This window comes from Rhinolophus ferrumequinum, chromosome 20 (assembly GCF_004115265.2).
Source record: "Rhinolophus ferrumequinum isolate MPI-CBG mRhiFer1 chromosome 20, mRhiFer1_v1.p, whole genome shotgun sequence".
Taxonomy (NCBI): domain Eukaryota; kingdom Metazoa; phylum Chordata; class Mammalia; order Chiroptera; family Rhinolophidae; genus Rhinolophus; species Rhinolophus ferrumequinum.
Window position 1 is genome coordinate 1,686,316 of NC_046303.1, and position 17,099 is coordinate 1,703,414.

Sequence of the window (17,099 nt, forward strand, 5' to 3'; positions counted from 1 at the left end):
AAACTGCTAAGTAGTCACAGGCTAGCCTGGAAATGAACTGAGTCCTCCGTGGGAGAGTGTAGTCTGTTAGTTCTGACGCAGAGTAATAAAGGCCGGTTGATAGAAGCTTAAAGAAGGAAATGTGTTTCTCTTCTGTACCAGTGCAATGGCAGGCAGCCTGGTAGAGTGGCCCCACTGGGGATGACTAAGGTCCCAGACTCAGTTGACCTTGTTGCTCTGCCAGGCACGGCTTCCATTCTCAGGGTCGGATCACGCTTCACCCAAAATAAATGCTTCACCCAAATGATGGCAGGCCAGAGACATTTGGGCTTGCTGAAGTATTTGCCGTGGCAGGGGAAGATATGCACATTATGCTTCGGCCTCAGCATGGCATTCTGCCACAGAGGAGGCAAAAGAAACAAAAGGAAGAAAAAGATACTTGTCAGCAATCTTCTAAGGAACATTTCTAGCAACTCCCACATACCTCTTCCTCTTAATTTCCTTGGACAGACTAAATCCATGGTCACATCTAGTTTTGAGGGAAGTGTATGTGGTGGTCTCATAACAATAAAAATCAGAACAGTTATCAAGGAAGAAAGGAGAAATGAATATTGGAGGATAACTTGTGAATTCTGCTGCAAATCCTTTGAAATGGGATTATTACCCTCTTTTGTGGGAAAAGGACCCGAAACTGAGAAAGAAGTGTTGTGTCCCACTGTCACACAGCTTACAGGTGGCAGTCCTAAAATTAGACCACTATATGTGTTGCCCCAGTGTTCATGGAGTTTCCCAGAAGCCACACAAAACCACAGCATCCTGCCTGTAGGAGTCAGCTAGGTCGTACTGAGAGCACACGCTGGTGTCAGATTATCCTGATGGAATCCCAAGCCACTTGGAAAAGCTGTGTGACCAAGGCTGGTACCTCACCCTTGTTAGGCCTCGGTCTCCTCACCCATCAAATAAGACCGCTAGAAGTTTCATCTCGCTTGAGAATCGAATGAGTTGGCATACAGAAAGGCCTTAGGCACAGAGAACACAATCTGTGAATATTGAGTGTAATTATTGTGTGCGTGTTTTTTCTTTTTTTTCTTTATGGATGAGACGGTGTAAGTCCCCGAGAGGAAGGGACTTGCCTATCATTACTAATAAGTTAAATTAGTAACTGCACTTGACTCTGTTTGTAGTAGAGAAAATGAGAGACAACAAGTCTCTAAACCTAGTTGGAAAGACTTAGAAGCATTCTCGAGGTACTTAGAGAGTAGTTTGGACAAGAGACCTGAAGACTGGTGGGTGAGGGCCAAATGCACACAGACAGCTTCTAGGTCTGCTGCTTGGTTAAGCACGGGAAACAGTCGGGAATAGAGGATGACCTGCAGATGTATGAGACATCGAGTGAGTGCAGTTTGGCATTTGTTGGGTCTGAGATGTCGGTCAAGCATCTCAGGAAGTTGCCCAAGGATGGCTTACACGGGGGTCTGAGTGTGTGGTCTGTACAAATGCTCTAGGACTGGGACACAGCAGGACACAGAGGGTAGCTGCGGCTGTGCCCATGGATGAGAGGGAATGTAGAGAGAAAAGGAGCCACACAGGAGCGTGGGATAAGGACCCCACTGAGAAGTGACAGCAAGGAGGTGCTCGTGTTAGAATCCCACCTGCACCACCAAGCTATGTCACCTGGATGCTGCTTACCTCGGGTGTCATCAGTTCCCCAGTTGTGACAAGCAGAATGCCATCACCTCAAGGATTTATCTGAGGATTAAACTAGATCGTAGGAAAAGGACTGAGTACAAGGCCGGGGACCTTGTGGGTATACCGTTCATGGCAGCATCCACCATGGGATAAAAACTGGGAGAGGCCAGCGCCCTGATCCACGGGGGAGGGCGTCTTAAGGAGTGGAGACCAAGAGTCTCCATGCTGCCTCTGAGTCAACTAGGGCAACACCAGATGTCTCCTTCTGGTTGGTTAAATGAGTCTGTTAAATGTGTTTGCGAAGAAACTTTTTGGTGACTTGGTGGCATTATGGGCTGGGTGGGTGATGGCACAGCAGACAGAATGTGCAGACAGAACCTTTCATCATCTTGACTATAAAGAAAACAGAACAGAGGTCAGTTGGTAAACAATACTGGGATTGCCTGCGTGTTTGTTTTGTTTATCGTTCGTGTGTTTTGACTGTATGCATTTCCTGAGAGAAGAAAGTCAACAGAAGGAGAACGACGGGAGGGTAGGTGATGAGTGCTGAAAGAGGGAGCTGGTGTTGCTAGTGGAGAGACTGACGCAGATGTGGCTTTACGTGTATTGCATATGTGTATATGCTAGAGCTGGGGAAAGAAATGTAAATACATATCTCTCTAAATACAGCAGCAGATAGAAGACATTTTCAGATAATAGGATAAATGACAAGTACTTGAGAAGTATAACTGAATCTGAAATGTAGGAAGATTAAAGTGTCTTTTAAAAATAATGGAACAATTGGAAAGTACTTGCTAGGATACTTGTTAAAGTGATTAGTGATTAATACATAAATCTCAAATTGCCTCTGCTTTAGACAGAATGAAACCTGAATAATTTTTACTCTTAAATAGTCATTCCAGAATCAGGGTTCAGAAAAGAGTAATAACCATGTGGTTAAATTGTCACATAACCAGCATATCTGCTGAAAATATATATTACTGCTTCATACGCACCGATGAGTTGAGTCCAAAGGTCCTTTTATTTTAATATATTTTCTTTTGCTTAGTTTCATTTCTTTTAATAAAAATTGTATATGTTTAAGGTGTAGAACGTGATTTGATATACATGTACTAGTGAAATTTTACTGCAGTAAAACTAGTGAACATATCGTCTCCTCATATAGTTAGCATTTGGGGGGTTGAAATCTACTCTCTTTGAAAATTTCCAACATTAGTAACTACAGTCACCATGCTGTACATTAGATCTGTAGAATTACTCATCCTATGTAACTGCACCTTTAAGCCTTTGACCAGTACTTCCTCATTTCTTTTACCTCTCTACCCTCGGTAACCACTGTTTCTCTCTTCTATGTATTCAACTAGTTTTGGTTCCATGTGTGAGTGAGATCATGCAGGTTTTTGTTTTTTTCTTTCTTTCTGTGCCTGGCTTATTTTATGTAGCGCAATGTCTTCCAGGTTCATTCATGTTGTTGCAAATGGCAAGGTCTCCTTTCTTCAGGCTGAATAATATTCCATTTTATATACACTGCAGATTCTTTATCTGCTGACAGATACTGAGGTCAGTTGAAGGTCTTGGCTATTACGACTGATGCTGCAGTAAACATGGGGCAGCAGATACCTCTTTGCGGTCCTGATTTCATTGCCTGTGAGTACATTTGCCCATTTGAGTACGTTTGAGGACTTGCAAGATCATATGACGGTACTGTTTTTAATTTGAGGAATTTCCATACTGTTTTCATAATGGCTAAACCGTGAATAAGTAAATGAATGGATGAATAAATGTAAATTGTAACTGTAAATGTAAATTTGGGAAATTAGAAATAGCTCAGTACTGCTAGGGTGAAAAATGCAAGGTTTAGAGCTGCAGCAATTGAAGCTTGCTTCCCTGGGCACATATGCTGGCTGTTCTAGGAACGGATTCTGACTCAGGAAAAGGGACTCTCAAGATTTTCTGGAAGTGCTTAACGCTTTAGTAACTGATGGTGGTTCAGAGCAGTTATGGTTATGTATGTGTCTATACCGATGTCAGCCCAGGTCTGTGCTGAAATGGACAGTCGTTGCCTACGATTCCGATGAAAAGGTGGGTCTGGGGCCTTCAGCACTGGTGTGATGGGAAGTAAGAAGGAGAGCACCAAGGAACAGCATGAGGGGAGGGAGAACTGTGGGCGCGCCCAGCACACCTTGCGGCCAGGCTGATCTCCCATCTCAAGACCTTTAATTTAGTCGCACAAAAAAAGTGCATTTTGTCATGTCAGACACCAGGTATCAGTGATTAGGACATGGCCGCCTCTGGGGCAGGCATTGTTCTGTCTCCTACAGTTCTTTACTTACGTTACCCCATAATCTATGCAGCAGTTATTCAGGATGACTATAATTAGGGATCTGAAAAGTTGAATCACATCTTCTCTGTGCAAAATTTAGGATTTGCAGAGAAAGGAGAGATAGGATACGATTCCTCATCCGTCTCCCATCCCAAGTCTTTCCATGAACCTCTCGTCCATCTGCTCATAGTCCCCAGGGGTATATTACACTGGTAAAATACATCTAAAAACTAAGAGGAAAAGGACAAGTACATGTAATAAGGCACCATCTCAGCATGAAGAACAGTCTCAATTGGCTAAACCACACACACACACACACACACACACACACACACACAGATACACACACACACACACACACAGCCTAACAAATTAGTCAATACAAAGAAAAAGACATGTTTTTCTGAAAACCAAACCAAGCAAAACCAAACGAAAAACAAACCTAGAAAGCATCGGCTGATTTTCAGGGAAATAAATAATATCAGTGAGTAATTTCTTAGTTGAAATTGGCTCCCACACATTTGAATGTAGATGACACGAGTCTTAAACCTTGGAGTTTCTTGCTGCCATCTTTCATAGTATTTAATGGTATCTATATGGGTTTACTTTATTTCACAAGAGGCTTTCTGTAGCTTTGTACTTATTGAAATTCCTGAGCACAAACAGTGCATGTGGTAAAACTTATTTTCCTCCGTCAGATTGGACTGAATCTCATTTCGGAGGCACTGTTGTGGCGGGAGTAGCCTCCGTAGTCATGGGTAACCTGTGGCTCCGTGGAGGTGTCCAGCCCCAGTTGGCTGCAAATGAGGGCAGAAAACATTCTCACACGGTGTTTCTTCTTGGAGAATCTGCCAGAAGGTTTGCATTTGGATCACACTCAGTCAAAATTAAATGCTGCCCAGCAAAATTGATTCCAGACCAATGTGAGCGAAGCAAGAAGCTTGTAGAATGGACACATATGCTTTCAAATACTTGTGAATTAAAAAAAAAAATTAATCATGTTCTTTTATCTACTTAATTGCCTTTTCTTTAAACCTTTACGTTACCTCATAATCTGTGCAGCAGTTATTCAGGATGACTATAATTAGTGATCCGAAAGGTTGAATCGCATCTTTACAACTTTCTCTTATCTCCAAAGTGAATAGGCTGCCTACCCTGTTCTGTGGCTCCTCTGCCTAATATTCATGTCTTAGCTAAGCAAGAAAGTGATGAGACAGCAGTGTATTGTATGTGGTGAAGAAATAGAATTCTCAACTGGTATTATCCTGTGTTCTATATTCCTGATAGAAAAGATCCAAAATATACCCTGCTGGAAACACCCCTTCTATCTCATAATTTGGAACAGGGTCTCTGAAAATCTACACGTTTCTTCTATTGTTTCCCCTCTTCTCTGCCAACTAGTGGCGTTGACGGTGTTCTTTGGAGGGTCTCATTTGCGTCATTGATAATGGTGGCCATTGTACAGGCAGTGATTCTGAGCAGCGGTGCTGAAGGAGGACCTTCGCCGTTGTTCAGAGGCCTTGTGGAGGGAGCAGCTATGGGCTTTACTCCTGATTTCTGAGGAGTCAATCACAGGAAGGGCCAGTAGGAGAGCATTCTCAGCAGAAGAGACGGAAGTGCGCGGGGATTGAAATAGGAGCAAACATGCAATAATTAACAGACAAAAGTATGACATGTGTTGTTGGAACACAACGAACCGAAGAAAGGTGTCCAGCGAGGAGGTCACAGAGCTACCTACTGGGCACCAGGTCAGGTAGCCTTGGAGTCCATCATAAAGAATTCAGAATTCATTACATGTATGATGGAGCCATTGAAACTTTTCACATAGGGTTACTGAAAGTGTTCGTTTATAAAAATCGATTTGATTGTTTGAGAAATAAACTGGAGATAAGTGGACAGTGTTGAAGCACACAGATCGATTTGAAGGCTATAGAGGCAACGCAGACAAGAGCTGGGCTGCTGGGGGTGAGGGCGATAGCAACGGATTCAAGGACGGCCTTGAATTTAGGGTTCCTTAGATGTGGGGTGGCCCAGCTGGTAGGCTGGTGACCGCTTAGATGACGAGAGGCCCTAAACATGAGGTGTTCTCTGCTCCTCCTGGAGCGGCTTTCCCACTTCCACTCCCTGGCGCTCTCCTCATTGTTCCAAAAATCTCTCCTCAGAGGGAGGTTCCTGACCTCCCGGGAAGAAGCCCAAGTTCTCCTTCTGTGCTCCTGCGTCACTCTGCGTGCCTTCATTGCTTTGAGTTTTCGCTGTTTGCACACATATTTACATTTATCCCAAGAACAAACACTGTGCCTTTTTCACTGCTTAAAATCTCCCATTAGCCCGTGTTTGGCTCTCTGTTGTCAACTCTGTTTGCATAGTGTGGTATGTTGAGCTGTTTCTGGGCACAGAGTCCATTAACAGCAAATCATGTTATAATTTAAGCTCTCAATCTTTTCCCCCAAGCAATTATATAATATACTTGTATATTTGTTGCACAACCATTATTTGCCAGACAGTGTACCACTCCTTACTTGTTACTAATTTTCTGGCAGCTTCTGCAAAGAATATTGACTGAAACCCTAAGTATAACATAGCTAAATTCCCCATATATAACATGGAGTTCCTACTATCTCATCAGAAGATTGTGATAAATATTAAAGAAGTTAATGTAACTAAAATACCCATTGGATTCTAAAGTTGCATAAATAGCAAGGATTATTGTACAGAACAATGAAAGTCTAATGGCCCATTGGTCCTTCTCTTCATTCTTTTATTTATTCATTCACTCATTTAACAAATTCTCTTGAGTACTTACAATGGACCAAGATCTATAATACATCATGCACTTGCCCTTACATTGCTTTGACACTTGCTTCTCTAGTGGCAAAGAGAAAGCTACCCAACTTTTCTACACCTTTCTCCTTTATCTCTAACTTAGGTATTTACTAATATCCACCTAGTTGCATTGCTGGGAGAATTAAATGAGTTAATAATGTAAAGACTTCAAACAGTGCCTGGTACAGGTTAACACGTGTGTTGGTGATAATTACTTGTGTTGTTATCAGTAGGTAATATGCTCTGAAGATAAATACTGTACTTGAGGGACTCAAGAAAGGAGAGAATACATTTGTGTCAGAAATTCTTCTTCTTGACTTTGGAGTTTATTCTGAATACATAATGAATCATATAATTGGCTTTAGGGTGACTTCAAAGCAAAATCTAAAGCTTTTAAATTTAAAACTTGAATTTACTTTGAAAGTAAATGGTATCCATTTGTTTGTTTGTTTGTTTGTTTATTTCCCAGTAGAAATGTGGTTTCTTTTGCATGAGAGAACTCCCTATATAGTTCAAAAGGGCACTGGGTCAGGCTCTATTTGGAGACTGAATCTTAAAAAATTTGTCTTCTCATGTTGAAAATTCAAGTTATTCAGTCTTTGTTACGTTTTTCATATGGGGAAATTAATCTTCCCTGAAAATTTCTGTAATTACTAAACCTGATTCATTGGAATATTGCTTGTAATTAGGAGACATTTATGAAGACAAGTGTGTTCCCTTTGGGGCTTACACATTGGTGCTTCCAGATGTGTTAGTTTCACTGTTTATTGAATGAGTAAAATAACAGCTTATTCAAAAAAAGAGTGAACCTTAAAAACATGCAATATTTCACAGGCTGAAAAATAACTGCAATGCTTCTCCTGTGCAGATGGGCAATTGATCTTAAAAATTGCCTGAATTTTAACAGAGTGGAAATTATAGATATTTTCAGGTCCTTTTCAATAAGTGTCTTAAAATGCGTATAGAACATTCACGTTTCTTTGTTCTTAGCCAATCAGTTTGTATCATGGCATCATCCTCTGTCACTGATAAATACGAGATAATTAATCTATTGTTTTCATTAGAAAAGGAAATAAAATAACAGATAAAATTCCTTGTGCCTTGTTAATTAGAAACAGACAGATAATGCGTGTCTCCTGCATTACACTTTTCAGCAACATAAAAGTGATGAATGAAGGAGATGTGCTACCAAAGGAAGGGCTGAGCCTGGTTGCCCCTCTCAGTGATGGGAGTCTGACAGGAGACACCCTGGGGGGCAGGTACCAGGCGGCATGCCACATGCCACGGTCACGCTTAGGTACCCTTTTATTTTGGTGGAAACTCTAAACAAAAGCATTGTGGGTCATGAGTTTTGCACTAAGATAGTTCTAGATTAAAATTCCAGCTTTTTTTCTAAACTAACACTTTATGCCTACTTTGTTGAGTGTTTTTATAATTAAAGAATGTTAGATTTTGCCAAATGATTATCTAAGTCTATAGAAATGATCCCATGACCTTTCTTCTTCATCCTATTAAGATAGTCTATTATATTGATTGAGTTTTATATGTGAAACAAGCATTGCATCCCTAATACACATATTACTTAGTTATCATGAATAGATCTTTTTATACGAGGTGTGATAAAAAAATATGGTGACTGTTTAGATAAAATTTATTACAGTAAAAGACACATTGCCATTAATGCCTCATTAAAGTATTCCCACTCGCTTCTAAGACACCCATCGCATCATTCTTGCCACATGCTGAAGCCATTCTGGATGTTGTCTTTCGTGAGTATCTTTAGTTGTGCTGTCATGGCTGCCCCAATATCCTGAATCGGTTCAAAACGTTTACCTTTCATGGTCATTTTTGACTTTGGAGAAGAGCCAGAAGTTGCATGGTGCTAGATGGTGAATGAGGTGGATGAGGACACATTGTTATATTTTTATTGGACAGAATTTGCCATATACCATAAGCAATATATGACACGGAGCATTGTCATAAAGGAGCATGATTTACAGCACACTTTAAAACACACCTTCTCTCAACCGTAGGTCACACCCGACTGAGTGCACTGAACAAGTTGAAACTTGTCACCCACCATTACTAAGGTTTAATGCACTGCTTCCCATGTTGAAGATCCTTGCCTTTCCGTTGGATGGTACTCGGCAGCAGCAGGTACTGTATTGTTTGATCACACCTCATATGTTGCTAGATTCTGTTTGCTAGTATTTTGTTGAGGATTTTTGCGTCTGATTCATACGAGGAATTGATGCAGTTTTTTTTCTTGTTATTTCTTTCTTAGTTTTCGTCTCAAGGTAATACTGGCCTCCTAGAATAAATTAGGATTAGTCCTCCATATTTTCAATTTTTTTTGGAAGAATTTGTAAAAGATTGGTTTCAGTTCTTCTTGAAAAAGTTTGGAAAACTTTCTAGTAAAGCCATGTAGGCCTAGACTTTCCTTTGTGTTTTTATTAGTAATTGAATCTCCTAGGCTTGGTTAGATTTTCTGTTTCTTTCAGATGCAGTTTGAGTAGTTTTTGGCTTTGTAGGAATTTATTCATTTAATGCAGGTTATTGTCTCAGTCTGTTTGGGCTGCTGTAACAGAATGCCGTGAACTGCGTGGCTCATAAATAACAGAAATCTCATTCTCCTCCCTCTGGAGGCCGGAAGTGCAGTATTATGACACTGGCAGCCCCAGCGTGTAATAAAGACCTCTTTCTGGTACGTGGAGAGCTGCCTTTTTCTCTGTGTTTCCACATGGTGGAAGGAGGGGAGAGCACTTTTGGGGGTCTTTTTTCTAAGGGCACTAATCTCATCGTGGGGGCTCCACCCTCATGACCTCATCACAGCCCAAAGTCCCCGCCTCCTGACACCGTCACAGGGGGTTTAGGAATCAACCTATGAATTTTGGAGGGACACGTGGAGCAGCTTTCTGTTTTGTTGGCATGTGATTGTTTGTGGCATTTCCTCATAGTCCTCTTTATCTATTTCTCTAAGGCTGGTTGTGATGTTTTACCTAACATTCCTTTCTTTCATAATTTGAATCTTCTCTCCTCTCTCTCTCTCTCTCTCTCTCTCTCTCTCTCTCTCTCTCTCTCTCTCTGTCTCTCTCTCATTCATCTAGCTAAAGTTTTATCTGTTTCAAAAGAACTAAATTCGGTTGGGCTGATTTTATTTTTTTCTCAATTTCTTCTACTGCCATTTGCTCAAATGCAAAGAACATAAAAGCTACCACAGAAACTTTTGGAGACCTTAGTTGGCCATTCTGAAAATAGCCTCGTCCACTCTGTAGTCTCTGCTCTGTGAGTGAATTTCAGGGGACCCATGGGATGTCTGACAGCTGAAAAATATGCATATTCTGGTAAATAAATCTTGTATCCAAATGTGTGCTTATCCTTGCATAAGGAGTTTCAGCCTTGCCTTGGGATACGGTTGTTTGCGTTCATCTGTGCTGTGTTGACGACTCCGCGGATCTTTCTCCCGCTGGTCAGTACCTAACAAGATAGATGAGTATGAAGGTAACATTGATCCCAGCAGCGTCAGTTACATCATTGAGCTGTACTGTGTATCAAATTTGGGGCTAGTCTTCTTCATAAATTATCTTCAGTGCTCGCTGTGTAATGGTAACTATTACTTCCTCCAATAATTATCTGGTCTCCATTTCTCCTTATCCACAAAATGCCTCAGTTTCGGTGCAAGTTCACATGCTGTTGTGTAGGTATTCACTATTTTCAAGTCGGTAGGAATTATTAATTTAATTTAATTTAATTATTTATTTTTAGTTGTTGATTGGCTTTGCTCCCGCACAGAAAAATGATCACTTCTTGAATACACATTCATTTCCCAATTGCTTGAAAGATATGACACATTGAAATCTTTCGGAGGTGTGTTAATACATTTTACTGTCTAGTTATATTGCTTTTTAATGTGGGACTCTATAAAAGACTACTTAGATTTTGCTCTGGCTTCATAGAGGTATAAGCTGCATGCAATAACCTCTGTCACACAAAGGAAAAAAAAACTAATTAAGTAATAAATCCATACAAATTGTTACAGGAAAGTAATGACTTCGTTGAATGTTTTATAATAGTGATATTGTGTTAAAAAATCATTAGGTGGTATTTCAGGGCATGACTGGATCTGAAGCCAAAAAAAAAACCCCAAAAACAAAACAAAACAAAAAACAAAAAACAAAAACAAAAACAAAAAAACAAAAACAAAAAACCCCACAGCAAAACAGATCCTCTGCTCATTGGGATTTGTGTCATATCTGTTCAGTTTGGTTTAGAATAACTAAGCAGAGACTGCAAGACTCATATAAATGATTTCAGACGCTTTTATTCCTCTTTTTAATATAATTTAGAGTATAAGTCCCACTCGATTAGTGGTAAGTGTAGTTATATAGGAAATAACATTTCAATTGTGGAAAATAAATTCACATTGAGATAAAATGATCAGAAACTAAAAAAGAATACATTTCTTCAACAAACATTATTAAATGGCGGTCATGGAAGTGTTTTATCTGTGTTGGTAGATGTGTGTTTTAATATTTTCAAATATTTTAAAAGAATGTAACATTCATCTCTAACTCACAGGACTGAAGTGTAGATTACATGAGTTAACAACCTGAAGAGTTTGTTAACATGGTGAGGACTCAAAGAGAAATGAGCAACAACCACAAAAGCGTGTTACCTCTACCGCTGTATTTTGCATTATTATTTTTGAACACTAAATTATCAACTGTCTTAATACACCATAGGTTTTGTTTTGGCAGGTAGAAGGAAATCTGCACCATGGAGAAATGTGTGCTCTTTCTATTTATTGTTTCCCCAGGCAGTAGTATTAGAAGGAGAAGATGCTGGGTTTTATGTGCAGAACTGTTCTTGAGCCCTGGTTATGTCTGATTATTTAAACTTGAGCTAATCAGCTAATGTCTCTGGGTCTGTTTTCTTTTCATTAAATGAAGCAAAGACAAAATACAACATGTCACAGATTTACAGGATTACATGTAAGAAGATGACTAAAAACCCTCGTGGCATCATATATTTATTAATGAGTTTCCTCAGTTTCCTTCTAATGAGAATGAAAGAAGGATTAGTGAACTCTTCCTGGGTTTGTTCACACTCTTGGGCAAATCACTGCCTCCTATTGGCAGACACTGGATGAGTAATTACCAAGGGAACTCCTCTATGAAATTCAACTGAAGACTAAAGTCGGAAAGACCTTTTAGACCAAAATTTAGAGGGATTAAGTGTAAAGAAGAAATGCTTGTTTTATTGCTCCAAATTTAAAACAGCTCTGCCATTGGCTAGTTAATCCATTCATTTTTATTGAGAAAATGTGATTTAGGTTTTTTCTAACTTTTGAAAAATCGGAGACAATTGTATCACTTAATCATCTGAATTTAAACAACTCCTTCATGGAACCAATGTCACCCAAGTAACAAGATGGATGTTGAACAAGGGACAGCGTTTCTGACGCACAGCACCAGATCCACCTAGTCTTCAGACAGGAAAAGGGCTCAGTCAATGTTTGCTTCTGTGACTGAAGATTGAGGAGTGACATATTTGCTCTGTAGTTTTAAACAGGCTAAACTTTTCAAAGTTCAGCCACATCTGTACTTCTAAATTATGAAAATACATTTTTGCATACAATGAATTTCCTCTTTAATGAGATGGTGTCCTCCACTGCACTAATGTAATTAAGAACTGATTTCTTCCTTCATCAGGAGAATTCATTTTAACCATATTGTTTTCATGAGCAAGACCCTTTTATTCCCATGCCAAATCTTAGTTAATGAAATCTTTCACATTGTACAGGAAGAATTTATCTAACTTTCTATAACAGCTTATTCTGATGAAAAATAGAAGTCATAAGATTGTGCAGGTGTGTCATTCCATGACTTAAATCTAATGCAAGACATAGTTTCAAAACACGTAACGGTGGCATTGGGGGGAAGTCAAGTACAAGGCACCCATTATTTCCTTTTGTCGGAGCTTCTCATTCATTTAGAACAGGCTTGCAGCCTATCTTGAAATTGCTATTCTCTGTGTTTCAGGATCTTTATGTACAAGGGAGATAAACAAGGAGTTTAGCAGGGTCACTCCCAGTTAAATCAAGTAATATGCAACCAGTAATCCTCGGCACTTGATTGCTTTATAACATTATGTCCTTCTATTTCCATACAGTAGAGAATTTTGATCATAGATTTTAATAATGGCAATGCTTGAAGCAATAATTTTAGATAAGTTCTTTGCCTTACAAATATGCTATTGTAGAAATGGTGCTCCCAGATCTCAATTCACTATATTAGGTGGTTTGGACATGAGCACAGAATTGCAGACAAAACATTTTTCCTATCTTTTTATTCAACCTTCAGATAAAACATGAGTAAGTGTAGACATAAAAATATTACAAGACATTCCAAAGGCCACCATGAGTGAGTGACAAAAGCACATAGTTGAGCATGTAGAGCAGGAAGCCCCCAGGAACGTGTAGGAATACAAAACTGGACATCGAGTTGGGAACTCAAGGGACTGTCTCATCAGTGAAAGGGGGTCTAACAACCATTGCTACCAGTCTAAGTAGGTGGCTACAGAGAAGACTCTGAACAGGAAAGGAAAAAATCCTTATGGGAAAGTAAAACCCCCCAATTACACCAAATACATTGTGAAAGACTAAATTTACAATACTTGCTTGATGCCAGAGTGACCTAGAAAAATATACACTACATGGGAGTGTATGTTGGTAATGAGAAAGAGACAGAAACAGAACTCTCAGAGGAGGAAACTCGAACACTCTGGCCAAGAAGTCTCTCTCTCTCTCTGTCTCTCTCTGTCTCTCTCTCTCTCTGTCTCTCTCTCTCTCTCTCATACACACACACACACACACACACACACACACACACTACGCATACGCACACACACCCCCTCTCCACTGAAGGTGAGTTAACAAACAACAACAAAAATAAAATAAAGGGAAACATGAAAAAGTAAGAACAAGAAAGAAGTACCAGAAAAGCAGTATATACTACCTAGAATTAAAGCTCTAATCACTGGATTAAACAACAGGTTAAATTTTGTTCCAGAAAGAATTTATAAACTGGCAGGTAGATATGGGAAACATATATATATATCTCCACATATATATATATATGTACATATATATGTACATATATACACACACATATATACATATACATACACACACACACACACACACACACACACACACACGAGAAAGGCAGACATGAAAGATAGGATGAGAATGTCTGACATATGGCTGATTAGGTGTTGGAGAGACCCCAACCCATAGAATTAGAGGCCTCACCAGACATGGGACAGATGTGAAGGTCAAAGCCAGGCCAGGGCAGGCCTGGTTCATGGTGAACCCCAGGTTCTCGGCTCCTGAGCCTGTAGAATCCCAGTGACACTGTGAGAGATTAGGCTGAGCCCAACGTCACAGGGATGTGAACACAGAAAGATCCTGTGGGACCACAAAACTCAGGACTACTGGGACACGATTGAAAATAGCTTCCTTTGACTATTTTGCTGAATGCTATGATTAATTATAACCTCCCATCCAAAACACTCCAACTAATTCCTTTCATGCTTTGTATTAGCTTTTTAATCGAATCTTTAGAAAAGTGATTTTTTTATTAATAACTACTGTCTGATTTGTTTGATGAGGTGTGATCCTAATATATTTCACTATAGTTAGTTCCAAAACACCTATTCTCGTTTTCAATAAAATATAGTAAACACTGTCCCCAAAGTTATAGAGAATATGACAATTCTGAGAACACAGATGTGGTGATCATCTGTAACCTCTGCTATATAGAAACACCATGTTGAACTGGCTTAAGTAAAAGAGTATAAATTTTTATAATTATGAAGGAAAACTTTCTGGCTCCCAAGGGGCAGGATTAAGCACAGGCTCAGTGATGAATTGGACCCGTGAAAAATTTTCCAAATTTCCATAGTGCAACAAATATCTAAATTCCTAGAGTATGCAGTACTGCTTCTGATTTACTCTTTTGATGGATGTACAGTTACCCAGGATTCTCCTGTGCTCTTCCATGTACAGAATAAATGTTCTAGCAGTCGCTAAGAATATCGGTATGTTCTACGTTCGAGAACTGGAGACATAACTGCAGGATACATCCGCCGACTCACTGGACCCATCTGAAATGGATGCAGGCCCCGACTCCCCAAACCATCCATCAGCTGCTCACTCTCCACCTAGCAAGTGCATCGCTATGCAGTTCTGCAACATCTCATGTAAATTTCAGCTCCAACCCCATGATGAACAGTCTTTAAGAACTCAGGAGTATTTCCCTGTACCCAGTACACAGCTGACAAATGGTAATAAGGCTCCGTTGAGGAGGATTAGAGGAAGGATTACTGCATCATTTTGTGCTGCTGGTACTCGAGTCTCACTAGCGAGGATCCCAACTCCCCTTTAATCATTTAACACTATTTTCTGTTAATGTTGCAGCCTGGTTTCTATCTGGAAATTGCTTGAGGGCCCGAAATTTCCTACTGCCCAGCTAATGTCCTGTCACCTCTCAAATGTGTAGGATTATACAAACTGAGTTCGAAGCCAGTCAGCTTCCATATACCTTGCTCCCAAAAATATTTTGATTTTATTATCACTTTTTTTAAAAGAGCTAATATATTTCATGTCCTGTCTAAAAATACTTTCCAATCCCAATGTTTTAATTGGTTTTAATTTCACACCAAATCAAAAGAGCAAGAATCACTAAGATGCCCAATGATCCCAATTTTATGTGGATAGGACATCTGCCGTCATTCTGGATGTGCAGGGTCTCGTCATATAGTCAGAAATGCCTCAGTATGTGAGACAAAGCACCATACTTCAGCTTTTACTGACATAATACTGAACATTCTAAATTATACTATTATAAAAGAAACAGAAGGCAGACATTTTAAATTTGGATAATTTCTGCTTTTATTAAATGTAATATTAAATAGGTGATTTGATGCTGCTATGACCTAACTGGATGAGTTATTTTTTTCTGCTAGAAGTTTTCAGGTTTTTAAAAGATTTTTATTAAAAATATAGCTAACATGCAATATTATATTGGTTTCAGGGGTACACCACAGTTATTCAACATTTATACACCTAAAGAGGTGATCACCATGATAAGTCCAGCAACCATCTGACACCATACTATGCTATCACAATATTATTGACTGTATTCCCCATGCTGTACATTACATCCCTGTGACTTATTTGTTTTATACCTGGAGATTTGAACTTCTTATTTCCCCCACCTTTTAAAATTTTCACTTATAGTTGATATTCAATATTAGTTTATATTAATTTCAGGTGTACAGCATAGTGGTTAGACATTTACATAATTTAAGAAGTGATCCTCCTGACTAGTCCAGTACCCACCTGGCACTATGTGTAGTTATTACCATATTATACACTATATTCCCTGTATTTTACTTTACATCCCCATAACTATTTTGTAACTACCAATTTGTACTTCTTAATCCCTTCAACTTTTTCACCCTGCCCCCAATCCCCTCCCATATATCACCCCAATAAATCTAGTACCCATCTGACACCATGCATAGTTATTACAATATTATTGACTATATTCCTTATGCTACACCCTAAATCCCATGACTGCTGTGTAACAACCAATTTGTACTTCTTAATCCCTTCCCCTTTTTCACTCACCCCCCAACCCCCCTCCCATCTGGCAACCATCAAAATGTTCTCTGCATCTATGAGTTTGTTTCTGTTTGTTTATTTTGTTTTTCAGATTCCACTTATAACTGCAATCACATTGCATCTGTCTTTCTCTGTCTGACATACTCCCCTCAGCTCAGTACCTTCCAGGTCCATCCATGCTACCACAGATGGCAAGGACCCATTCCCTTACATGGCCGAGCAATATTCCATTGTATATATGCACCACATCCTCTTTATCCATTCATCCGTGGATGGACACCCCGACTGCCTCCACATCTTGGCCATTGTAAACAATGCTGCAATGAACATATGGATGCACACGTCCCCTTGAGTAGCATTTTGGATTTCTTAGGATAAATACCCACAAGTGGGATTACTGGGTCCTTCTTTGTCTCTTATTATAGCATTTATTTCAAAGACTATTTAAAGTCTCAGGGAGTCACTAGAGTGGAAAGGGTTGTGGTCACCAGGTTAATGTAGACTCTGGTTTGGTGCCAGTGCTGAGCCTGGAGAAACTCAGCAAAGGTCTCAGAGCACACTGAATCCAGTTACTACCTGCCTGGGGTGCATGGACTC